The 24,253-nt window shown below is 43.3% G+C and overlaps 1 long non-coding RNA gene across 5 annotated transcripts in view; it reads left to right on the forward strand.

Moving 5' to 3' along the window:
- The first annotated feature begins 9,673 nt into the window (after positions 1-9,673).
- LOC148221761 (uncharacterized) overlaps positions 9,674-24,253 on the forward strand; it is a 49,843-nt gene continuing 35,263 nt past the window's right edge. For 2 of the 5 annotated variants that reach the window (XR_015807559.1, XR_015807560.1), the window contains exons 1-2: positions 9,675-10,076; positions 10,363-10,543. This is a non-coding gene — a long non-coding RNA (uncharacterized LOC148221761). Of the gene's footprint in view, positions 10,077-10,362; positions 10,544-14,167; positions 18,950-24,253 lie in introns of those variants that run through there. The other 3 variants (XR_015807562.1, XR_015807561.1, XR_015807563.1) reach the window with 3 other exon arrangements.

Genomic DNA, 24,253 nt, shown 5'->3' on the forward strand with positions numbered 1-24,253 from the left:
ACTACTGTGCAGGTATCGTGGTGTGACACTGGCCAAACACCAGGCACCCACAGAAGCTGCTCACTCACCCTCCCCTGCCACAGCTGGGCAGAGGAGAAAGAAAATTTAACAAAGGGTTCATGAGTTGAGATAAGGACTGGGAGAAAACACTCCAAGGGCAAAACAGGCTCAGCTTAGAGGTATAAAGTGAATTTATTACTAACAGATTCAGAGGAGGATAATGAGAAGTAAAACAAGCCCTTAAAAACATCTTTTATTCCCTCAGCCCCTCCATCCTTACTGCCAACAGCACAGGGAGACAGGGTGTGGGGGTTTGGGCCAATTTATCACCTGAGCTCTTCTGCTGCTCGGGGAGAGGAGCCCTTCCTCTGCTGCACCGTGGGGTCCCTCCCATGGGAGACAATCCTCCATGAACTTCTCCAGTGTGGCTCCAATCTCACAATTCCTGCCAAAACTGCTGCAAGGTGAGTCTCTCTTTCCACGGGGTGCAGCCCTCCAAGGACAGGCTGCTCCAGCCTGGAAGCAGGGACCCTTCTCTCCACCGGGTCTCCCACTGGATCACAGCCTCCTCCAGGGATCCACCTGCTCCTGCATGGGCACCTTCCCCACGGGCTGGGGGTGGATCTCTGCATCCCCATGGATCCCCACGGGCTGGGGGTGGATCTCTGCATCCCCATGGATCCCCACGGGCTGGGGGTGGATCTCTGCATCCCCATGGATCCCCACGGGCTGGGGGTGGATCTCTCAATCCCCTGTGGATTCCCAGGGGCTGCAGGGGCACAGCTGCTTCACCAAAGCCTGCAGAGGAATCCCGGCTCTGGTGCCTGGAACACCTCCTCCCCTCTTCCACTGACCTTGGTGTCTCCAGGTTGTTTCCCTCACATGTTCTCACCTCCTCCTCTTCTCTAGATAGGAAAAAACTGCATGTCCCCCACTTTGCTTTGATTTTCTTCTTAAATATGTTATCACAGAGGTGTTACCAACCTCTCTAATTGTGCCAGCCTTGGCCAGCAGCGTGTCCATCTTCAGAGCCATCAGGGACTGGCTCTGCTGGACATGCTGGAAGTTTCTAGCAGCTTCTCACAGAAGCCACATCTGTGCCCTCCTCTCCCCCTTCACTACCAAAAACCAGGCTGTGCAAAACCGACACAGCAGGCCAATAAATTAGATCAACACCTTTTGTCATTTAACTTATTCCCAACCACTGTTGGGAAAACAGGAGTGTGGACTGCTGCCTTCTTAGCAAGTTGCTGGAATAAGATGGATTTTGGAAGAAATCCAGGGCAGCACAACTCCGGTGAAACACTGCCTGTCAGACAGGTTTCTAATGGGCTCTGGCCTAGTTCTCTTTACCTGGCCAGCTTCTCCATCACCTTCCTCAGGCTGTAGAACCTGTATTTCCAGGGATGTCCTGGAGACAACAGCTGGGCTGACATGACCTGGGCTGCACCAAGGGTCCCAATTGAAGCAGTGAGGGAACAGTTGGGTCCAGAAATGTCTACTGGCCAGTGAGCAGCTCTGAAAGGCCATTTTGTTAAGGAATCTGGGTTCTGAGGCCAGCAGGAACAAAGCTGCATGTTCATTTAAAATTTTGTTCCAGAAAACAAATAGTATTTAACCACATTTACATAATTTATCAGATTGCTGGAATTTTTTTTTTTTTAAAAAGTGTTAATTGAAAGTTTTCAGGATTTCAGAATTTCAGAGATGTGCAGAATAATTAGTTGGGGGAAATGGTGCAAGATACAGTTTAAGTTAAGTTTCTGAAGTGGAATTTTTTATGCATTTTCTATGGCTTATACTAGGATTTGTCCTATTAGTCAGCCCCCATAGTTTTTCTCATTCCAACCTATGGATAAATGAAGTTAAATGTTCCATAGTTTCTGAGGATGATGTGTTGCAAATTAAGGCTATCAACTTCACAGTACCTTTTGCTATAATCTTTGTTGCTTTTTCTTTTCTGTTCTCTGTCTTTTCTGTTGCTGTGCTTGTTCTGTGAATGTGCAGCCTTATCTGTACAAGCTCAACTTTAGTCAAAAGACATTAGCTCTGACAATGCTGTATCTGCAAACCCCCCTGAAAAATGAGACTGTCATGAAACTTTGTGAAAAAACAAATGTTTTCTGAAGACTTTGTTTAGGGCTCCTCGATGGAAATAAAGACACTAGCAATAAACTTGGAGCTAGTAGAGATGTTGAACTGTATCCTCAGGTATGTCCAGCTCTTCCTGCCATGAGCAGTAGATCTGAATTTGCATTCCCTGGCCCTGTGTTCACACCTACAGCAAGAAAACAAGCTTTGCTGTTCTGCCTCATGGATTGACTTCAAACTTGGCTCAGGAAGATGCCTCCTAGAACATGTGATATGGAGCCTTATAAAGAGGTTAAGTTGTGCCTCACTGCAGTCACTGGTGGAACAACTGCTCTTCCCTTATCTGCAGGTGTGGTTGGAATTTTGGACTGCTGATTACTGAAGGAGTTGCTTTCTCCATGCAACTGTTTAAGGTTTATTTTTGTTGGAGGTTGAATGATTCCCTTTTCTTTCAGTGGAATTTTCTCCCATTGTTATGCTAAGTAATTGTGGCTACACCTTAAAACGACAGATAATGTTCTCTCGTAGGGGGGTGGCTGGAGGGGGAGGGGGGGGGAACCGGAAAAGGAAAGGTGGGACGGGGGGGTCTGGAGCGGGGCTCTCTCTCTCGCTGGGCTCGTGGAGTGGGAAGACAACCTGGGCTCTGCTCTGGCATCTTCCCCTGCCATCCCAGCACTGAGATCCACGCTCCCTGCCTTTGGACATCGCTCTGCTGCTCTCCCAGCTCACCCTACCACCTCCGGACACTCTGCTGAGCACCACGACCGACACCGTGAGGGGGGAGTCACTTTCCCCATCCCCGCTCACCCCTGGGCCGCGGCCGCCATCACCCAGCCCTCTTCAACTGCGCGGGACCTGCCCTGCCCACAGCACCGGTAACAGCACAGGGAGACGGCCTGCGGCCAGAAGGGACTGGAGCGGAGCTAGACTGTTCTGTTGCCAATTTTTATAGCTGTTGTTGTTTTTCTGCTTTGTTAGATACCAGTAAAGAACTGTTATTCTTATCCCCATATCTCCTGCCTGAAGGCGTCTGAATTGGACCTAAAATAATTAAAAGGGAGGGGGGTTGCACTCTGCATCACAGAAAAGGGGCGCCTGCCTTTCCTTAGACCATACCTGTCTTTCAAACCAAGACAATTTTCCATGCTGATGTCACTGGGTTCAAACCCCCAGCTAGAATTCAGACAAAAAACCATTTGAGATCAAAGAAGAGCCTGTTGTGCTAGTGCTGTGATTACGGGCAGAAGATGGAGGTTCAGATTCTGGCTTTGTTACATTCTTCCTATGTGACCCTACACAAACACGCTGGTGCAGCAGTTGCCATAGTAAACAGTGATACTGATTCCTCCCTTCCATTTTCTGTTTCCTATACAAACTTTTGAGGACAAACATTTTTACTTAATTTTACAGATTTTATAGAACAATACTTGATGCAGTGCAGTCCTGACTTTTGGCTGGGGCCATTAGCTGCCCTTACGCTACCACTAATAAATAAAAAAACAAAACAGCTTTGTTCTGCAGCAACAACAGTCCTGGCAAGCCTGATCAGAAGCATATGTGTAGGAAATGGAAAGATATAAACTTCCACAGATACTGAAGGGTTTGATTTGCAGCCTTGGAAGAAGCTTGGGTTGATGTAAAAATAAAAGTACACAGACATTCAGCAGAAAAATTATAAACTTACGTTTCTATAGTTGAAAGTAAGAAACTATATTAGGCAAGATGGTAAAAGGTTTTATAGTGTAGTAATGTAATTGTATAGAGTAAGTGAAGAGTTTAGATGTTATAATAGAAATCTATGTACGTGTGATAGTAGCTCATTGGATAAAAGTATACGCAGTGCGGCAGAATTAAGTAAAGGTGATAGGTTAGAAAAACAAAATAAACTTTGTGGCAACTTTCTATTGGATTAAAATGTTATATATTGCCTTGTAACGAAGAAATTTGTGACTACTTTGAGCTATGGCTGACTTCTTGCTCCTCTAAAATCTCACAGCCTTTGAGGCTGATGTTTATCTGAGTAATAAATCGTTTTTAGCCTGACAGTATTCCCATCCCTTCATTAAGGAGTCAATAATACATAGGCACTGTCTAAAAACTATTTTATCTCTTACTGCAATTTTCCTGGTTCACCTAGCCTTCCAATTATTCTTGTGTTTCTTGTCAGGGCCAAAAGCCAACAAGTGAGGCTGTAGGTTCTTCCCTTGGCTACTTGAAAGAGACGTGGAGAAGTAGCAGCTGCTCATGTTCCAGCATCACTAAATCTTGATAGTGAGAGTGGTCCCTGAGGGATGGGAATAGGAGCAGCAGCCAGTGTCTCTTTCTTCAGTGTGTGCTAGCAAAGATGACAGGAGATTCATCCTGAGCTGCATCTCCAGTGGAAGATGCACAGAATTGTTTGTGTTGAGGATCATCTGCAAGGTGTGGGCTTGGAATGGGATCATCTGTAGTAATGCTGCTCTGAATGCTGTGCCCATGGCTTTGTCCATGAGTACATTTTCCATGAGGTAGGTGTCAGAGTCTGTAAGGTCTTAACTTGCTACAGAAAAAGAGCCTTAAAAATATGACCACGTATTTATTTGGAAAAGAGCTTTAAAACCAGGTGTTACAGGTGACACTTTGAAGGCACCAGTCTCTGAGAGTGGAAAATGGCGAATGATCAATTAGTCCACATAAGTAGCTCTGGCCTTAAAGTGGATGAAAATGCCTTGCACTCTGAGGAAACTGTGTAGGAAGATATTGAAGGTTGACTTGATGATCTTGGAGGTCTTATCCAACTTTAGTGATTCTATGATTATGACATTTGCAATGTCTATAATGGGGCATAGGCACTCCTGTTAAACTGCTCACTTCCATGGAAGATTTCAGGAGTCTCTCTAACTGCTGTGGTGTGTAATGCAAAGTTTCAAGAGATTTATAGTAGTTGAGCAGTAGAAAGGGCGTAGTTATGTTGGTGTGGTGATGTCTTAGCAAATACACTGCATTGTAGACAGGCCTTAAGACAGCTGTGACTGCTATTGGAGTCTTGTCTCCTAATGGCATGATGGGATGCTAACAGAAGAGCAATTCACAGGGAGGAGTGCCTTCTGCAAAATGACAATGCCTCCCTTTCAAGCTCCTGGTATGTTTCTGAGGGTTTTCATCAGCCGAACATTGGCACAGTATTGTTTATCCAAACTGAGGAGATCACAGCTTGAAGGGATTCTAAGACATTTGAGTTATAGCAAAGGGGAATATGTTATGCACATTTGGGGACTTTAAGAAATATAGTGACTAAGGAGACAACACTTTGATCAGGTCCCAAGAAGAACATATAAAAAACCTTTTTGGTTAAAATAAGTTTTATTTCTGCAGAATGGTGAGAGAGGGAGGGGGAAATGCTTGCTAAAATAATTCCTATCAGATACCTCTGCTTCCTTTCTGACCTGCCCATTTACCTTTGTTTTCCAATGGGTAAAAGATCTCTTGCCCCTGCCACCTGCCTGTGAACTCTTTACACCAGTGGCATTCCCTTCCAACCTTCATCTCTTTTCCTTCATTTTCAGTCCTTGTCATCCTTTTTCTTTCTGGTTGCTCTGTCTCTTGTCCTTTCCTGCCCACCCTCTACATCCATTATAATGTTGTTTAGTTTTGATTCTTGTTCCCCAGTTGCAGGGGAATTTTGAATCTACCCATAATTATGGGGAATAAAACAGAGAGTACAATGGAACTGATAAAGGGGCCTGATATCTTAAACCTTATCCAGAAGAAACCATGGGAGAGACAGACACAAGATAAGTGCTCCCTGGGCAAGAAGTGACCAAGAAACATGTTGTGAAACTTTTACCAGGTGAGGTGATGTCATGAAGAATGTGTAAACCAATGGGAAACTGTTACCAAAAATAGAACCCTGTATAAGTGCCCTATGAGTAAAACCCTATAAAAACCCCTGTATACTCAAAAAATTTGGCTTCTGATCACAACTTGGAATGTCCCCGTCACTCAATCACTGATAATTGGTAACCTCGTGTGAGGAGCAATGAGCAGCCTATCTGTGCTGCAATCAGAGAGTCCCTTGGAACTGAAGTGCTGGTGCAGGAGTGGGCCCGGAACAACCCCTCCACAGAGAAGGAGGTGAGTCAGGGGGAACTTGGGAAAAAATACGTCAAAAGAAGAGAGGGGCGTTTTTGAACTTATGCTTGCTTTGCTTGCGAAGCATGGCAAATCCTTGCCAAAGCTAGACCTGAAATTAAGTCTAAAATGGGTGGCTGCTAAGTGTCCTGACATCACTGCCTCCTCTATTTTTACAACTGCTGTTTGGGATAATGTGAGAGTTAAGCTCTATGATTTAGGACATGATCTGGCAATGCGTATGCTCCTGTCCTGGAGGTGATTTTTGAGACATTAAAAAAGCAAGAGCAGTCTGTATCCCCTGCGGATGCTACTGGCCCCTGCCCCGCTCTGCCTCTCCCTGCCCAGTTGAAACTGGTGCTCCTGGTACTGGAGAGCAACCACAGCTATAAACTCCCCTGTGCCCAGACAAAGGAGGGGAAGGCATTCTGTCTCACGGTCCTTAGCAGCCTCTATTGCTGACTGCAGCTCTAGCAGTGAGCAGGAGGGGGTCCCCTTTGACCTGGGACCAATAGATCCAGATGCTGAGCCTGACCTATTCCTCCTGACCTCCATGAAAACTGGGTGCGATTAAAGAAAAAGGCTCTGAAGGAGGAGGACTTCGATATTGCAGCAAAAATAGTTGCCCCAGTCATGTTTCATGGTGCCAGGGGAAATATCTCACGGTGGGAACACTTCGCCTATTCGGAAATTAAGGAACTACACTGCATGGCTACAGAACACGGGCTGGGATCTCCCTCCTTTGCAAATCTTTTACGGTGTACGTTGTCAATTCATCTTATGACAGCTTATGATTTAAAGGGACTGGAGAACTTCTTATTAACCCAAACTCAGTATGCTATTTTTGATGCTCAGTGGAAAAAAGGGATTAGAAGCTTTGCTTGTGAAATTTATGGGGCTTGCAAACCAGAGCGAACAGCAGCCAGCCCCAGCCCAGTTCAGCCACCAGCAGCAGCCTTGGCCGGACCATCACCCCAGTGGGGAGCGCTGGGCTGGACCCGGCCACGCCCGACACGGGATCCTTACTTGATCCATCTGCTCACTCGCTTCCCACAGGAGTTTTCGGACCAGCAGGGCAGCACATGCGTGCATTGCATATTGCATCTCTTTGATGGGACTGTTTGCTCTCCCTGGGCCCACAGACCCTGACTCTCATAATGAGATTATGATCATGGCCTGGATACCTCAATCACCTTGCACCATCTCCAAAGAAACTTGAATAGCTCAATTGATTTCACTTCCCCAGACTATGAGCTTACCTTTCACAGATGTAACGTGAAAAGGAGGTTTGGGTCTCCGGGAACACCCCAAGTGTGCTAGGTACAATATTCGAACAACGCCACACATGCCAATGTACCCTGACATTAAAAGGACAAAAATACCACTTGTCAATCTCATAGACACAGGGGCTGAGCTCCTGTTTTCTCTCAAGCTAAATTGCCCCCACAATGGCCCCTTGCTGAAGCAGCCTCAGCTATTAAAACCACCATTGATACAGAGCAGTGTCCCGAGGGACACCTCCCTCAGTCAAAGCATTTGTGTTACCAGTTGCTTGCCTTTTACTCCATAGTTTTAACAACTTTTTTATTGTGAAACTTTTGGTACAGTTATTTATTTAGTAATTCAAGTGTAATTATTCTTCCTTGCCATGTTTAGGTGTATTGAAGGACCACCAATACAGTAAACAGTAGCTTACTCTATAGAATAAACTGAACCGTTAACTTTGCAACTGTTTGTATGCAAGGATCAGTCTTACACACCCACTAACTTCAGTTATTTGTGTAAAACTCATTGTTTTAGCTTTCAGTATTTCTATCCCATTACTTTTATTAGGCCAAACTCAAACCTATTGTACAACCATTTTTAAAGAAGCTGCAGCAATTTAATTCCTACGGTAAATTCATGTTGCTACTATCTCAATACAGTTGTTTACTTGTATGTTTAACTGCTGTATGACAAGTTTTCAGTTAAGTACTGTTAATTTCTGTTAAGGTTAAGTATTAGTATGATTAAGTAAAGTTAAATTTAAGTGTCATTCAATTTAAGTTCTATTACTTTAAGTTCTGTTAAGTGTTATTAATATCAATTCAGTAATGTTAACTTTCAGTTCTCTTAGGTGTACCTTTTATTATATCTAAGTAATGTTAAGTTTCAGTGAAATTAGTTTTCTGTTAAAAATATTTGAATTATAAGATGCAATTCTTTTGATATAGAGATAAGTAATGTGAAGTTTGCATGGAGCTAACTTATGTTAAAATATGTTCATTTAAACTGCAAGATACAGTTATTTTATTGTAGATATAAGATGGAACCGATTTGTTAAGCTATTTAGTGTTTTCTTTTTTACTTTTTTTTTTCTTTATTGTCATATATGTATAAATGTCTAAAAAAATATTACCTCAATTTCTTAGGACAGTTACTACTGATATTTTAATAATCCTAATTGTGTTGTTAATCTCATGATGTGAATTCACTGACCTTTTATAACAGGCCTTATCCATAAGATATTATTACTTTACCTGTTTGCTATTTGTCTATGGTACCATTGACTGTTTAACTGAAGATAAATGACAAAGCCAGTTTCTCTACAAGCTTTAATATATCTTTGTATAGCTATCTACAAGACGTATCATTTTAAGAAACCTTCCTAACTACTATTACTGAGAGGTTTTTAGAATATATTAGGGAGATGCTTCCAATTAAGGCCTGGATCCTGGACAAGTCCTAGCCTTACCTGGTTGGGAGGTATACCAACAACCTAGGTGTTTTCTGCACTAAAATTATACTCAAGCCATTTTGAGTTGCTGAATTTGGACCTATAATAGATTGTGAGATGTTACATAGTGATTTATGTCATTATGAAAACACACCATGGGATCAATATAAAAAAGAATACTGAATCCAAAGTAAAGCATGGAAATGAGACACAGGAAAATCTAATTGAGAGGAATGTTGAATTTGTCTTTACAAATGAGTTGTGGATCAGCCTGTAGATAAGGCTAGCACTGAGAGATAAAAGAAACAATGGGATGGATTCCACTGATTGATGAGTGGAAAGAGATATTTGCCTTTACAAACAAACTGTAGGGCTACTGATAAATGAAATTGGATATCGAAAGATGAAAGAAGCAACGGGGGGGAAAACTATGAATTCTATAAGAATTAAAAATTAAAAGGGAGGGTTATACATTAGAGGGGAATTTCAGGTATCAGGCGTTCCGGGAAGTCTGTGCCTCTCAAGTACCTCAGCCAATGGGGAAAGAGAGAGGGAAATGCGGCCGGGAAAATAGGATAAAAAGGAGGCTGCGTCCTCCAAAAATTGGAGAGATCCCAGGGGAATGTCCCATGGCCTCTCCCTTTATTCGAATAAAGCAAAAAGGACTCCTCTGTCTCCTTTTTGGACATAAACCTCTGGTGTTTGTGGATTAATTTTCCTGACATAATGATTTCATTATATTTGTTTAAATCACTTTGCTGTAAATTGTTGGCCTTTTTGTTTTTATGTATTTTTTATTTTGTCACTGTAATTATGAATGGTATCCACTTTTTATGCACAAAGAAGCGTGGGCTTGTGTGGACATGAGCAGACTTGTCACTGCTTGCTAGGAGTGTGACCTGACAACGTGTTCGAGCCTTGTCCAGACCTGGTTGGGGCTTGTTGCCACTGCTGCTTGAGTGGTAGCCAACATGCTCGGGCTTGTACCCAGCACAGTGAACAAGACACGGCCCCAGCAGACATTGCCTGTAAAAGGGGCAGGGCCCAGGGCTAGGACGGACGTGTTGGCAGCTTAGACTCCCGGCCTCCCCAGCACTGCTTGCCCGTTCCTTATCAACCAATTAATAAATTGCCTTATTGATTGACCTACCCGATTGTGGTGAGTACATTTATAACATTTATGATGCTTGTATCCCCAAATCGTCTATTCTGTTGGTTTTGAATATTGAGTTCCATAGCTTTAAGACTGGTTCCAGGAGTGAAGGGAGAGAGAAGTGCAGAGTTTGTTATCAGAGACTGCACTGGCTCCCCCATCCCTCACACAGACTGTGCTGTCTGCAGTGGACAGCGGGAGAAAGCTCTCCTTGGCTTTTGGTTGGTTTTTCTGACTAACTGAGGCAAAAAAGCTCCCTGGACTGTGGTTTTTATTTCCTTTCCTTTCTTAGAATTATTTGCACCTGCTCTGGACTGCAAACCCAGAGGAGCACTGGGAGCTCACACCTGTGGCTCACCAGGCCTGGCCCGGGCTGTGACATTTCCCACCTCCAGAGGGACTGAGAGCAACTGAGTGAGCCAGGCTGCAACCCACGGAAGGGACTCTGCTGAATCTGTCATCTCTTCAGAGTGGTGAGGGGTTTTGCTTTTTAATATTGTTCATTTTTGTGCTGGGGAGTGCTTTGCCTGTTAAATAAATAATGTTTTTCTCCTCTTCTCTCTGAGGAAAATACTTTTTTTCCCAAACCAGTTGGAGGAGGGATCCCTTAAATCCATTTCCTAAAGGAACCCCATTCAAAAATTTCCTCCCATATTTACTCTAAGCCAAGAGATATCTTAATGCAGAAGAGTCATGATTTCCTTGGGAGCTCCCATGGGGGAAATGCTGGAAAGCACGTATACGTGTTATGTTGACATTGCATGGTTTAAAATAGAGCAACACAGACTCACTGTGTCACATTTTGCAGCAACTCTGCTGCTTGCAAACTGCAACAGGGGAATTTCTAAGGGCAATGAATGCCCTCCAGTGGTATAAAATAGAGTTGGATCAATTTATTTTCCATCATTGTTCCATAATTGGTTTACATGGTTCAAGTTAAGTCTAGAGATGTGTCCATTTAGAGAGTGTGCTATTAGTAAGCATTCCTGTCTCTTGTCTTGAAGTGTACAACAGCCCACAACAAAGAGCTAACCATCAGTTGAAATCTTTGGCTATAGTTACTTTATATAAGGTGATGCACATTAGGTTACTCTTGCTAACAAACTTGTGTTGCTGAAGGTCACAATGTTTGAATTATCCAGCTCCATGATCTGTTTGTTGGTACAGCTGTATTTGCTGGAGGTGGTGGCAGAAAGAGGGGTTAAATTGCTTCCACCAGGCAGAGATGCAGAGAATGGGAAATGTGGGGTCTGAATGAGTGCATCTCTTGCACAGAGAGATTTTATGCAAGTGGTGGTGCTGGGGGTTTCTGTGTTGTTTATGTTTGGGGTTTTGTTTTTTAAACCATGCTATCATAACGTGCCCAGGCAGACTTGTGGGTCATAGAAAATAGGGTGTTTCTTTGCTAGTTTATAAAATGAAAGCATCCTTTTTAGTACATCAAATGTCTTGCAGCATATTTCCATGTTTGTAATAAAGAGGTGGATGGAAATACTGGTTGGGAATATGCTCAGTCCACCCTACTTTCCAAATTCAGAACAAGTTTATAAGCAAATAAGAAGCTTTTAAAACCATAAGACTCGAATAGCACTACAGAGCTGACACCATGTGTCTGTTTGTTGAATTGGCTTTCCCAGTCTGCACATCCCTTCTGGTGTCCCAGCACTGGGGTGCTGCAAGATACATGCAGTAGGGCCAAAGAGCCACATTTATGTCAAAAAGTCCACAATACTTTGATGTTGTCGAACAAACAACCATCCATGGGTTCATTGCATAAGATGGACTTGTAAACAGCTAGCTCCATTGTTCCTTTATCCCAGATCCATGTGCACCCATGTGATCATGCTGTTAGTCACTGGGTTTTTTCTTGTTTCATCTTTTAGCTTGTTTTGATAAACCTAGTGCCCAGCCTATTGTCAGTATGGGTCAGTAGCCTGAACATTGAAAACTAGCATCAAGAAAAGAGCTCTGCCCAGCATATTTCACTCTGAGCTGACACACATTTTAAACATCTGGAAATCACATTACTATGAGCATCTTTAAACCAAAATTAAGGAATGCATTTTTTTTTTCCATTTAAAGCTCAGTCCTCACATATTCATCTCAGAAATTACTGATGCTGATGGGTCTTCTGTCTCTGATTACTCTTGGCCATGGTTCCAAGTTTGACTGCTCTCTGATGGAAAGATAGTGGCCTTGACCACAGATTTTCCAGTTGCCTTTGACAACATTATCTTCTGTTGTGGTTTAAACCCAGCCAGCAGCCAAGCCTCAGGCAGCTACTTGCTTACTCTTTCAACAGCAGGATCAAGGAGCAAATGAGAAAGATAAGAAGCTAGAAAATTTATGGATTGAGATAAAGACAGTTTAATAGGGAAAGCAAAAGCCATACACACAAGAAAAGCTGAAAAATGAATTAATTCACTACCCATGGGCAGGCCGGAGTTCAGCCATCTCCAGGAGAGCAGGGGCCCATCAGAGGTAAGGTTTTGGAAGACAGATATTATCACCCAAATATCCCCATCCCCCTTCCTCCCTCTTCCCCCTACTTCATACACTGAGTATAATGTCACATGGTTTGGAATACTGACCCTTTGGTCAGCTGGGGTCACCTGTCCTGGCTGTGTCTCCATGCACTCCCAACATCCTTGCTGAAGGAAGAGGAAGCAGAGGTCTTGGGTCTGTGTAAGTCCTGCTCAGCAATAACAAAAATGCCTCTATATTATCCACTCTGTGTTCAGGACAAATCCAAAACATAGCTCCATACCATCCACTGCAAAGAAAATTAACTTTATCCCAGGCAAAACCAGCACACCTTGTTACATGTAACATTTAAATTAAGCTGTTCTAATAAAAAGATAATACCCTGAGTTCTAAAGTAAGCCCTAAAGTAAAGTTTGCGTGATACAGCATTTCCTTTTGGAAAAGAGATCAAACTGTGCTGCACATACAATGTTAATATTGGCACAAGTAAAATAAGTTATTTGTACTTTAAATCATCCTGGAGGTTTTCTCTGGAAATGCTGCTTTTCCAGAAAGAGTTTTCTGAGTTCATCATTATTTGGTGACAGCCCAGGGAAGAGAGAGGTCAGGAACTGGTGCATGAGTTTGTGCAAAAGGTACGAGACTCCTAGTAACTGTGGCTGGTTTGATGTAGAAATTAATTACTTTTTACTTATTACTTATAGAATTTATTTAACATTTCCCATGTCTCCTTTGGCACCTCTGTATAACCAAGTACACAGAGCTTTTCTGTTGAAGCATGCATTGCTCATGAGGACTGCACTTAACATACCTGTAGGATAATATACTTTAAGAGTGTTCCTTTCACTTGTATTAGTTCTCGAGTACACTAAGAGGCCTGATTCCTTCCTGATTTTGTCACTGATTTTACTTCTTTAAGTACTTTGCTCAGTTCAGCAAGCAAACATAAAAAGACTTAAAAAAATTATTTTATTCTAGGAAATGCAGTAATCTATTTGATAAATAAAAGTTTACCAAAGATATTAAGTAAAAGCACTTGTCACCCTCCTTTTGATTTAAACTTAGCAAAGTTGATAAAAGATACTAAGAGTTGTATAGACATAAGCACAGAAGAAAAAGGGTTGTGGGGTTTTTTTTAAGTAATCTATTATTACTTTTTTCTTTCTTTTTCTTGAGGGCTGGTACTATGAACACTTCTAACACACATAAATGTTTATGAAGAGAAATAATATTAGAAATTCAAGGGAGGAAGAAATCCCTTAGTTAGAGAAAAACATCTTTTATTGCTTTCTTCAGGTTGGTTTCCAAAGACAATTTCCACTTTGAACCAAATTATATTTGTTTTCTGTTGAAGGGTGTTATATTAGAAGTTGTAAGCAAGGATGTTCTTCACAGGATGCTCTAAGAAAGCTGATTTCATGTTTACAGGCTGCAGCTAAAAGTTAAGTTTTCAGCTTTCTAACACAAGTTGGAACTGTTAATTCTTCACAACTCAAGTAATAGAAGTGTCTAAGAATTAATTCCTGTTGACTTTCCTGTTGAAAACTAATGCTCTCGAACATTATAAGTCAACATTGCCTCATATGCTTGTGTGCACTTGTGTGTATTGACAGGGTGGCAGGCTGGAAGACATGAGCTCCTGTTGACACAGTATTACTCAGAGAAAAAGGTATTTATCTGCTGGGATAGTCATGTTTAACCAGAGAAGTGGTGTTGGACATCATTACACATTTGAAATCATGCACTGCAGTTAATTTGTTCAAACAGAAGATTGGTGGCCTTTTGTGACTTTATGCCGTGCCATCAGTCCTGGTCTGGCCAGACTGGGTGAAGTAAAATTCGGAAAAAAACAGGAATCTTTTCTTTGTTTGGTCTCAACAGTGCTAAGCTAAGGGCTTGTCCTCTAGCATCCCTCTCCCAAGGAGAGTGACGTCCTCTCATAGAAGCATCCACTGTTGAGACAGTAACAAAAATTATTGCAGGATTCCCTAAATATACTGTGTGTATATTTCCTGTAGTGATGATAACTGGGATTAGTGAAGTCTAAGCAAGTTTTAGTGAGTACTTATTTATATATCTAGCCAGCTGCAGGGTTGTGCTGGGACCCTGATGCCAAAGGGTATGTTGACCCAGAAAGGAACTGGAACATACAAATTCCTCTGCATCCAGCTCTCTGATGTATTAGCTATGCTGAGTTTTGAAGACAGGATTTTTCATACCTGGTTTAATATCTATGCTTAATACTGAGATGTTTTCTGGTGCTTCTCCTGCCCTTTATTGAGCAGTGTTGTGATCCTGGCACAAGTCGTTGGATCTGTTGGCAAGGGCATGCGAGGGCTCTTGAGTGGTGAGAGGAAGCTACTTGCTGTTTCAGACCTTCCTTATTTTTTTTTTAATTTATTTTTAATAGTCATAAATATGCCCTGGAAAAGAAAGGAATCCATGAGCTCATGCCCCTTCTATATTCAACAACCTTGTTTGAGACAGCACTTTTCCCCTTACAGGAGGAGAAGCAAGGAATGTGTTTATGAGCAAGAATGGCTGGGCACAGCCATGTGAAAATGTGAGCTCATCACACCTTTTCTTTCTCTCCTTAGACATGAGCCTAAAAATACTGCCAAAATCACTCACTGGAAACAGAGAATACAGCTCCTTGGCCACATAAAAGCTGACTGGAGCTATGCCTCTGTCCAAAACACTTTCAGATTTATATGCCATGTGGACTAAATGAAAATACTTGGAAGGAAAAAGGAGACTTTCAAGGATTATTGATTCTTCACGTTATTCTGGATAAATAAACCTATGGGTAAATAGCATACAAATATTCTTACTCAGATGAAACATTTGATCTGACAGGGAGAGGTAGTTGCAGAGTCATACTCTTATTTGCTGTCTAATCTCCAGGAGGTCTCGGCTGCAGATCAGACCCCTTAGTCAACCCATAGCCCCAACAAAGTTAAAAAAAGGTCAGAGAACATTGTGGCAACCCTCAATAACCCTTAGCCTGAGCTATTGTGATTTTTTCAAGTTGAGTCCATGACTTGAAAATCTAATCTATGTAAGCCAAAGCTTGTACACACCAGGTCACCAGCACCGTCACCAGCCTGGGGCTTTGGTGCTCCCAGATGTGATGTGCAGGAACTGGAGCTCTGCATATCTTAAGGGCATCAAGAGCAGAACAACATCCACTTCTAATGAGAGGCAGTACGTGCCCAACATGGGTTTCTTCTCTCTGTTGGGGTGGTAGCAACAGGTGTGGATGGTGCTTTAAAGATCTGCATGTGTGTCTTGTGCAGCTGTATGGACAGGAGGACAAAACAGGGCAAGTGGAATAGACTTACAGCTTCTCTGCTATGACCTTTGCCACATATGGGGAGAGAAATACTCTAAGTTGGCATTCACTTCAACATCATTCCTGATGTTGAAGCAAGAGCATAGCCAGGATAAACAGCCAAATGAGGACACAGGATCCTGGACACATGCTCATTCTGGAAACAAGTCTCATCCTCACGGAACATGCTGTTCCTGAACGCTCTCCTGAGCCAGATATAAAGGAATGACAGGCTTTCTACTGTTGCTAGCACTGTATCTGATTCCCCTGAGGAGTGAGCAGCAACATGCCTTTCCCTTCACAGCAGAGAGTAAATTGCTGAGGGAGCTCCAAGTGTAGGAGCTACAGGGCTTAAAAATTAAGCATTAATTTAGGAATATGGTGCCACAACTCATGAGTCCAACCTCCCTATAATTTGTGCTCAACAATTATCTCAAAATGAAATCCATATTCTTACCCATAGGCTGAGAGAGGCATTGAGCAAGCTTGATAAGTTATCACAAAGTCAGGAAGAATAAAGCTCTCTAGCACTGTAATTTCAGAAAGCAGGCATGACTTTTATTTTGTCATTGGATGCGTGGGGGATCACTTCTCCTAACACACACACATATGCAAAGTTCCAAAGCTGTCATTTCTACAAACCATACATATTCATATTCATATGGTAGTCTCTCCCACCTTCTCAGAAATCATTTACATATACAAAGCTATATACCTTGTATTTGGGCATGTACATAAAATTTGGGAAATGGTCTCAAGAGGATCTCTGGTGGTCTTTTGGGAAATAGCCACCTCCTCACTCTATCCTTTCAGGGTAACAAGTTGCCTGAGACCAACTCAAGGGCTGTCTCATGTCCTGCTGCCTTGTCTCCTTGGTAAGGAAACTATTTCGCATTTTGTGAAACTTTAAACAATAGATCTCAGTTTCTCTTGTCACAACTGAGATACTGCAAACAGTATTATGAGTATTTATGTCAGGTGCACTCCCAACCACTACCAGACCAGGAAGATCACTTTATTGCTAAAGGCTGTAATCCTACCAGTCACATTTATTCTCAACCGACCTTAGTGGATCTCTCACAAGATGTTGATCTCATCATGTTTCCAGAAATTTCCTCTGAGAAAGCAACTTAACACCTGATACCTGAGGGCCCATTTTGCCCTGATTGCAGGCACAGTTCTGCACATTAGCTCATGGTTTAGTTCTTCTACAAAGGAGATGGCTTCGTGCTTCAGCTGATGTTTGTATCACTGAGCTATGAGGTTGCAAAGGTTGAGTCCAGGGAAAGAAATTCAAACAGCCAAGTGGAAACCTACAGGAGTTAAATTCCGAATAATAGGAAAGTAATTCTTCACACACTGGGTGTAGCCAAAATCAGAATGTGAGATACGTGGGGTTACCCATCTGTTTTATCATAATATTAATAAAGAATGAATCTGACTGAAAAAGAAAGTCCAAAGCAAATCTGGAGATGAGTGAGGAGCACTAGGGGAGACGATGTTTTGCTCTCTTTCACTGATGGTCATTTTTGCTTTGAGAATCTGTGGTACTGCCATCCCTAGAAGTGTTCAAGGCCAGACTGAACGGGGTTTGAAGCAACCTGGTTTAGTGGAAGGGGTTTGGAACTAGATAATCTTTGAGATCCCTTCCAATGTAAACCATTCTATGATTCAATGGTAGATACTCATTATGTAAAAAACAAATTATGTTTTTAAAATTAATAATGATGCACATAATGACAATGAATAAAAATACATAAAACACCTAATTAGAAATAAAAATATCTTGATTCTATCCAGGACAGAGTGTTTATTTTTGCAGTAGCTAGGAGGGAAGTTATTCAACACCACCTCATGTCATTGCCAGATGTGAGGAAAAGAGACTTTATTCTGGGGCAATGGGGTCCTTCAGATCAAGAAAATGTGGTGGAGAGAAAAGTCTGGTATTTGTTTATTGTTGGGGGCTTTCTGTGTAAATATTTTTTTCCTGTATATTTTGTCAATAATCTTGTTGCTGTTAATGTTCATTTTCTTATCTTTGTTCTTTCCAACAAATTGTTCTTACCTCAACCCATGATCTGTGCCTCCAGCTGGAGGGGAAAGGGGAAGCAATGAGCAGTTTAGCAGGAGTACTAAATTGGAGAATACTATTCCTAAACCATAACAGCCTTAATTGGAATCCAATGTGGGTCATGAAGGGTTGAGATAAAAATGGACTTCCCAGAGCAGGTTGGAAAAAAGTTTGAGCTAAGTATTTGCTGTGTTAGGTCTGGTGCCACTGGTCACAATGTTGCTTGGTCTGTTCATGTGGCTGTGGCACCTCACCCTGTATAATCTTTCCATATGTGCACTCTGTGCCCATCATGGTTCTCTTTTTCAAAGCAGGGAGAGGATTTCTTTTCAGTACAATGGAATATCAGTTTGTAATATATGATAATTCGTGTAAAGTTGTAAATTAATGTGGAATAAGCAATGTTTGTATGAATAAAATAATAAAGAAGACTCAGAAACCAAAAAGATAACCATGGAAGAAAAGGACACAGATTGCTTCATCACAACATTGTAACAGCCAACAAAAGCAGGACAGCCCAGATTAACAAATAAATGGATGTGGCCACAACGGAGATGGCCCTCTAGGAAACCATCCAGGGAACACCCAAATGATGAGTTCCCGACAAGCACTCGCGATTAAGATAACCAGAGCCATTGGGAAAAAAACATCTCGATACCATCTTCCCATAAACCAAGACCTGCCTTCATCAGAATTCATCCTCTCTCAGAATATGGTTTTGTCCAGCCCAACACAGAGAAAGAAAACCACATGAATATGCTGAACGACAAAAGGAGACAAAGACCTCTGCTCTGGGCTAGGCAAAAACTGTATATAAACTGGACTGACCAAAGCGGGTTTGTGAGCACTAGGGGATCCGGAGCCAGAGAGTTTGGATCATAGCGTGTTCACCCGGCGCCAATCCTGGGCTCGGCATTGTTCTTTGTGACTGTGGCTGTCATGGACCTTATCTCGGTCACAAAATAAATTATCGCTTTTTTTTATTATACTAAATTTGGCTGAATCTCTTTATTATCTGTAACAAGTTTATGACACAATGACATCAAGGGCAATGAAGGTATTTTAGGATGTGGATGCAGCGCTGCTCTCCTACCCTTACCTCAGGCACTACTTTTGTGAGTCCATCAATAATCATATCCAGTCTGTGAAGGGAACAGGGGAGGATGATTTTCCCCAGCCTTTTACCCCCTTTTCCTCCTTCAGGCCTGTTATAGCAGCTTTTGAGACTTTTGAATTCCCTTTGGATATTAAGTCTGCCGTATCTCCTCATGGGATCCACACCATGTTTAGATTTCTAGGGATGTTATTCAGGACATATAGACCTGAGTGGCATGAAATGTGGGAGAAAATGGGCCAACTTTTGGAGAACTTCTCCAATGGTTTGGAAGTTCACCCTGGAACAACTATAGGATTATGTTAAAAGGAGAAAATATGTAAAGGAAAAAATCTGTAACAGTTCCAGAGAGATAGGAAGTTTTGCAATGTGCTGAGCCCTGGCTACTATTTGTGCCTGATACTAGAGAGTACCCTCAGGGGGAGGAGGAGGAAAGCAGAGCAACAAGCACTGTGGCCACTCAAACTGCAGCTGAACCAGAGGAACAGCCTGTGCTGGTAGCAGTCACGCTGTTGTAGCTACAGGAGAAGTTTAGCACTATATGCGTGTAACCAAACTGTATTCTCTACTCTGCTGTACTTAATTTCTGACAAACTGTTAATGATGGGTCTCATTTGCAGTAGCTGCTCAATGCACACCCAACACTTCTGGCTCCAAGCTGAGTGTTAAATGAGGTAAGAGAGAAGTGGCAAACCCTGCAAGGAAGGGTAGTGTTTATTTTTCTTCACCAATGACTCAGCCATGATAACTCCCTCCAATGAAGCACCAGCACAATCACACCCATCCTGAGGGGGTCATGTGTGCTAATGGGCCATAATGGACTCAATGCCATCAGTAGAATGGGCAGCTGCAATGACCCACAGTATTACATCATTTTCATTGTGAAACTCCCACCATGGGGGAAGTACTGAGCATTCCCACCTGAACCTGAGTGTATATATATGATGGGGGACTGGGGACACCAGCAGCATCACTTTATGGAACCAGATGAGGACCAGAACTTCCACAAGACCATTGCTTTCAGCTGCAACCATCATTTCAACCGGATTGCAACCACCTCTTGATATAGGACTGTGAACACCACCCTGACCTACATGGTGCCAGGTTTGACTCTGACTTTGTGGGTTTAAGCCAGTTTTGCTGTGTCATTGCATGTATTTTAATCTTTCTATTAAATTGTAACTCCGACCTGAAATCTCTCTTAAGGTAATTGCATGATGTTAATTTCTCATGCTGGTTTACTTTCAAACTAGCACACACATCTATACAGAAGAAAAAAATCCAAGACCAAATCAGTTTGCCTAGCAAGGGATGAAGAGGAAGCATGTCTTAGTTAGAAAGATAGGTATCTGCCAAGGAAGGTGGGAACCACCCTTGGAATGGAAAATGTGACCCCCTTCCCTCCAAACTACTGTAACTTTGAAATTACAGGGCTTTCAGGCAAAGGGAAAAGGAATAATAGTTCTTTATAATGTGTATATATATATATGTATAACGAGGCAAACAAACAGGACACCAGAAAACAGCAACAACAAACAGAAGCACCAAGGCAGTCCCAGCCCTCTCTCGGCCATGGGCACTTTCCCCTTTGGTGCAGTTCCAGGCACAGCCAGCAGGAGCGCTGCTGGCTCCCAGCCGGGTGGGGCAGGTGCGATGATTCCCCCGCGCCGCCAGGGGGCGCTGTGGCGCGGGCTCGGGCACCTCTCTGCGTGTGGGTAATGAGGGGCACGGCCGCCATGAGACACAGAAAAGAGAATTGCTCAACAAACGCACAGGCTGCCCCTCCAGAGGGTGAAACGGGCTGCAGCAGGAACCTCGGAGCAGCAGCTGGCATGGCAGAGACAGACACACCTGGGGTGGTGAACAACAGCGTAGCAGAAACTCCACAGCCTTAGCAGGAGCCAGGGGGTTCAGGCAGACATGGGGTGTTGGGTTAGAGCATAGCAAAAAATCCCAAGGCAGCAGTAGAAAACAGCAGGGTGGGGCAGCAGTAGCCATGCTTCTCCATAGCAGTGAAATATGCGCCTCTGGGAAGGAGGTCCCAGGTTTTTCCTCTGAGGCACCAGAGTAGATGGTGAGGGTCCTTTCCAATCAAATTGGGAGTTAATAAAGTCCCAATTCACTGGCTGCTCTTATGAGCTGAGACTCACCCATGGTAAAGAAGAACCAGTGCCAGTTGGACTCCATGGCAGCAGCAAATTCTTCCCACAATAGCAGCAACTCGGCCATTCCCCTCTGATGCTGAGAGCGAGAGACCCAGGAGCTGAGCCCGGCCCCCTGACCCCCCAGCCAAAGATCTCTGGTATCTCTGCCCTTCCCAGGAGAAAAGCCTCTGGCAAGGAGGCTGCAACCAGCTGCACCCCTTACCCCTACCTTGGCCACTTATTTTCTCTCTCTTAAGTACTGATCATTACTATCTCTTAGGCAAAGTGGCAGAAGTTTGTATGGAATGCCATCGTTGTACACCAACTCATTGGCATTGATGCCAATGAAAGAAGGAGAACAAACAGTGCTGGGCAATATGAAGATCATTTTTGTCTTCCCTACCTGCACCTTGGCTGAGGAAAGACTGTCCGAGCCCATGGACAGATCTGAAAGACTCAGGCACACTAGAGAAGAAATGTTCCATGTCCATATCCCACTGTACTAGTTTGAAAACAAAGCAATGGGACATTCCAAGTCAGAACTACAATTTAATAGGAAAATTAAAACAAAGGTAGAAAACGCTGGCTTTAACTGATGGAGTCAGAACACAATCTGACATACACTGACCACCTGTTGGTCAGCGTGGTCGTAGCAGTCTGATTAAATGGTGGCTGCAGTTCTGTTGAAGTGATGATCATGTAGAAGGGTCTCCTTCTGAAGGTCCAGTGGTGGTTATGTAGCTTTTTTCCTCTGGGAATGCAGAGGTAAGGCTACTCTGGTGTTCCAGGCCTCAGATTATGTCCAGGAGGAATGCTTGGTTCCTCCCTCTGGGCAGAGCATCTCACAAGGGGATAATCTAATTCTGTGAGTCATGCTGGGAGACCTTGATGGCCCACTAGTGGAGATAGCCCTCTAGAGGGAGTTATCAGGGATGAGTCATGGAGAGGATAAAGAACACTGCCCCTCTTATTTTAAGAGTTTATATAGATGGTAATAGGTTACAATGTAAGATCTAACTTACATTGATGTAAGTATGTATTCTAAGACACCCACCAATACAGACCAGAGTCTCTGCTACTGGAAGGAAGCGCCCAACGTGCTGAGAGAGAAGGTACACACTAAGAGGTAACCTGTGGATTTACCTGCCTGACCATGGAGAAGAAAGGGAGTGGAAAATCTGCCTCTGCCCTAGCAGCATGGGTACAGGAGTTGAGATGAGGAACAATCACTGCAGGAAATTCTTCAAGGATAAATGCTGCTCCAGTTTCCATGGGGCAAGTCCTCAGGTCCTCAGACAGAATAAAAGGGCTGATGTTACTTATCCTCTTGAAAGGATGCCCAGTTCATATCAACAAGAAGTGAGCAATGAGTACTATGACCAGAACTAGAGAGACCCTGCCTCCAGCCAGGTGGGGAAAAGGAAATCAGATCTATTGGACTGTGTGGATCCCATGGTCTGGCAAATGAGACCCACAAGAGCATAAGGCTTTAGTTGACACCTGTGGGAACAATGTCACAAGATGCCATCAGGATAAGTATGGGCAGAATCCATCTCTGTTTCTGAGGTGATGGGGATCCCAACATCTGCCTGTACTGGAAGTTGAAGTGATCCTGATTGGGAGTGAATGGCAAAACACTCCATTGTGACTGGCCCACAGGACCTAGAAGGGCATTGCTGGGCTTTTGAGATAGCTGCTGTGTAGACAGAGGAAGTTAGACAACTGAATTAATACCTTGCATGGTCGCTCAGAGGGCCCTCCTGCTGTGAGATTGTTGAGGGTTGAAGAACAGCAGGCACCAATTGCTACCACAGCAGTGCACCGCTGACAACACTGCACCAACTGGGACTCTGTAACCCCAACGATGAGATTTTTTGTGAGCTGGAGAGCCAGAGTGGCCAGCAAGAGTCACTTATGCTTTAAAAGTCCTATATTGCCAGTGCCCAAGTCCAGTGGAGGGTGGAGACTGACAGGAGACTGTTGTGGCCTGAATTAAGTCACACCATCACTGAGTGCTGCTGTGCTGGACATGCTGGTACTTCAGTACAAACTGGAGTTCAAGGAAGAAAAGTGGTGCCACTGTTGGCACTGCTAAAGTGTTTTTCTCCATTCCTCTGGCAGCTGAGTGCAGGCCACAGTTTGCTTTCACCTGGAGAGGTGTCCAGTACACCCCAGGGGTGGAAGCACAGTCCCACCGTCTGCCATGGACTGATCTAGACTGCACAGGAAAAGGGTGAGGCTACAGAACACTTGCAATACATTGATGACATCATCATGTGGAGCAACACGGCAGGGGAAGTTTTTGAGAAAGGGGAGAAGATAATTCAGATCCCTTTGAAGGCTGGTTTTGCCATAAAACAAAGCAAGGTCAAGGGACCTGACCAGGAAATCAAATTTTTAGGAGTAAAATGGCAAGATGGATATGGCCAGATTCCAATGGATGTGGCCAACAAAATAGCAGCTATGTCCCCACCAACCAGCAAAAAGGAAACACAGGCTTTCCTAGGCACTGTAGGTTTTTGGAGAATGCATACTCCAGAGTATAGTCACATTGTAAGCCTTCCCTAATGTGTCACAAAAGAAAAATTATTTCATGTGGGGTCCTGAACAATAACAAGCCTTTTAACAAATTATACAGGAGATTGCTCATACAGTAGCCCTTGGACAAGGACAGGACAAGATGTTAAAAATGTGCTCTGCAATGCAGCTGAGCAGAATGGGTCTTCCTGGAGCCTCTGGGAAGAAGTGCCCAGAGAGACTCCAGGATGAGCCCTGAGGTTCTGGAGTTGGGGATACAAAGGATCTGAGGCTTGTTACACACCAACTGAAAAAGAGATACTGGCAGCTTATCAAGTGGTTCCAGCTGTTTCAGATGTGATTGGCAGTGAAGCACAGCTCCTCCTGGCACTCTAGTCGGGCTGGATGTTCAAAGGAAAAGTCCCTTTCACACATGGTGCCACTGATGCTATATGGAGTAAGTGAATAGCACCACAAGCTTGAATTGGAAACCCCAACCTCCCTGGGATCTTGGAGATCCTC

The sequence above is a fragment of the Sturnus vulgaris genome, chromosome 18, assembly GCF_052056855.1.
Source record: "Sturnus vulgaris isolate bStuVul1 chromosome 18, bStuVul1.hap1, whole genome shotgun sequence".
NCBI lineage: Eukaryota > Metazoa > Chordata > Aves > Passeriformes > Sturnidae > Sturnus > Sturnus vulgaris.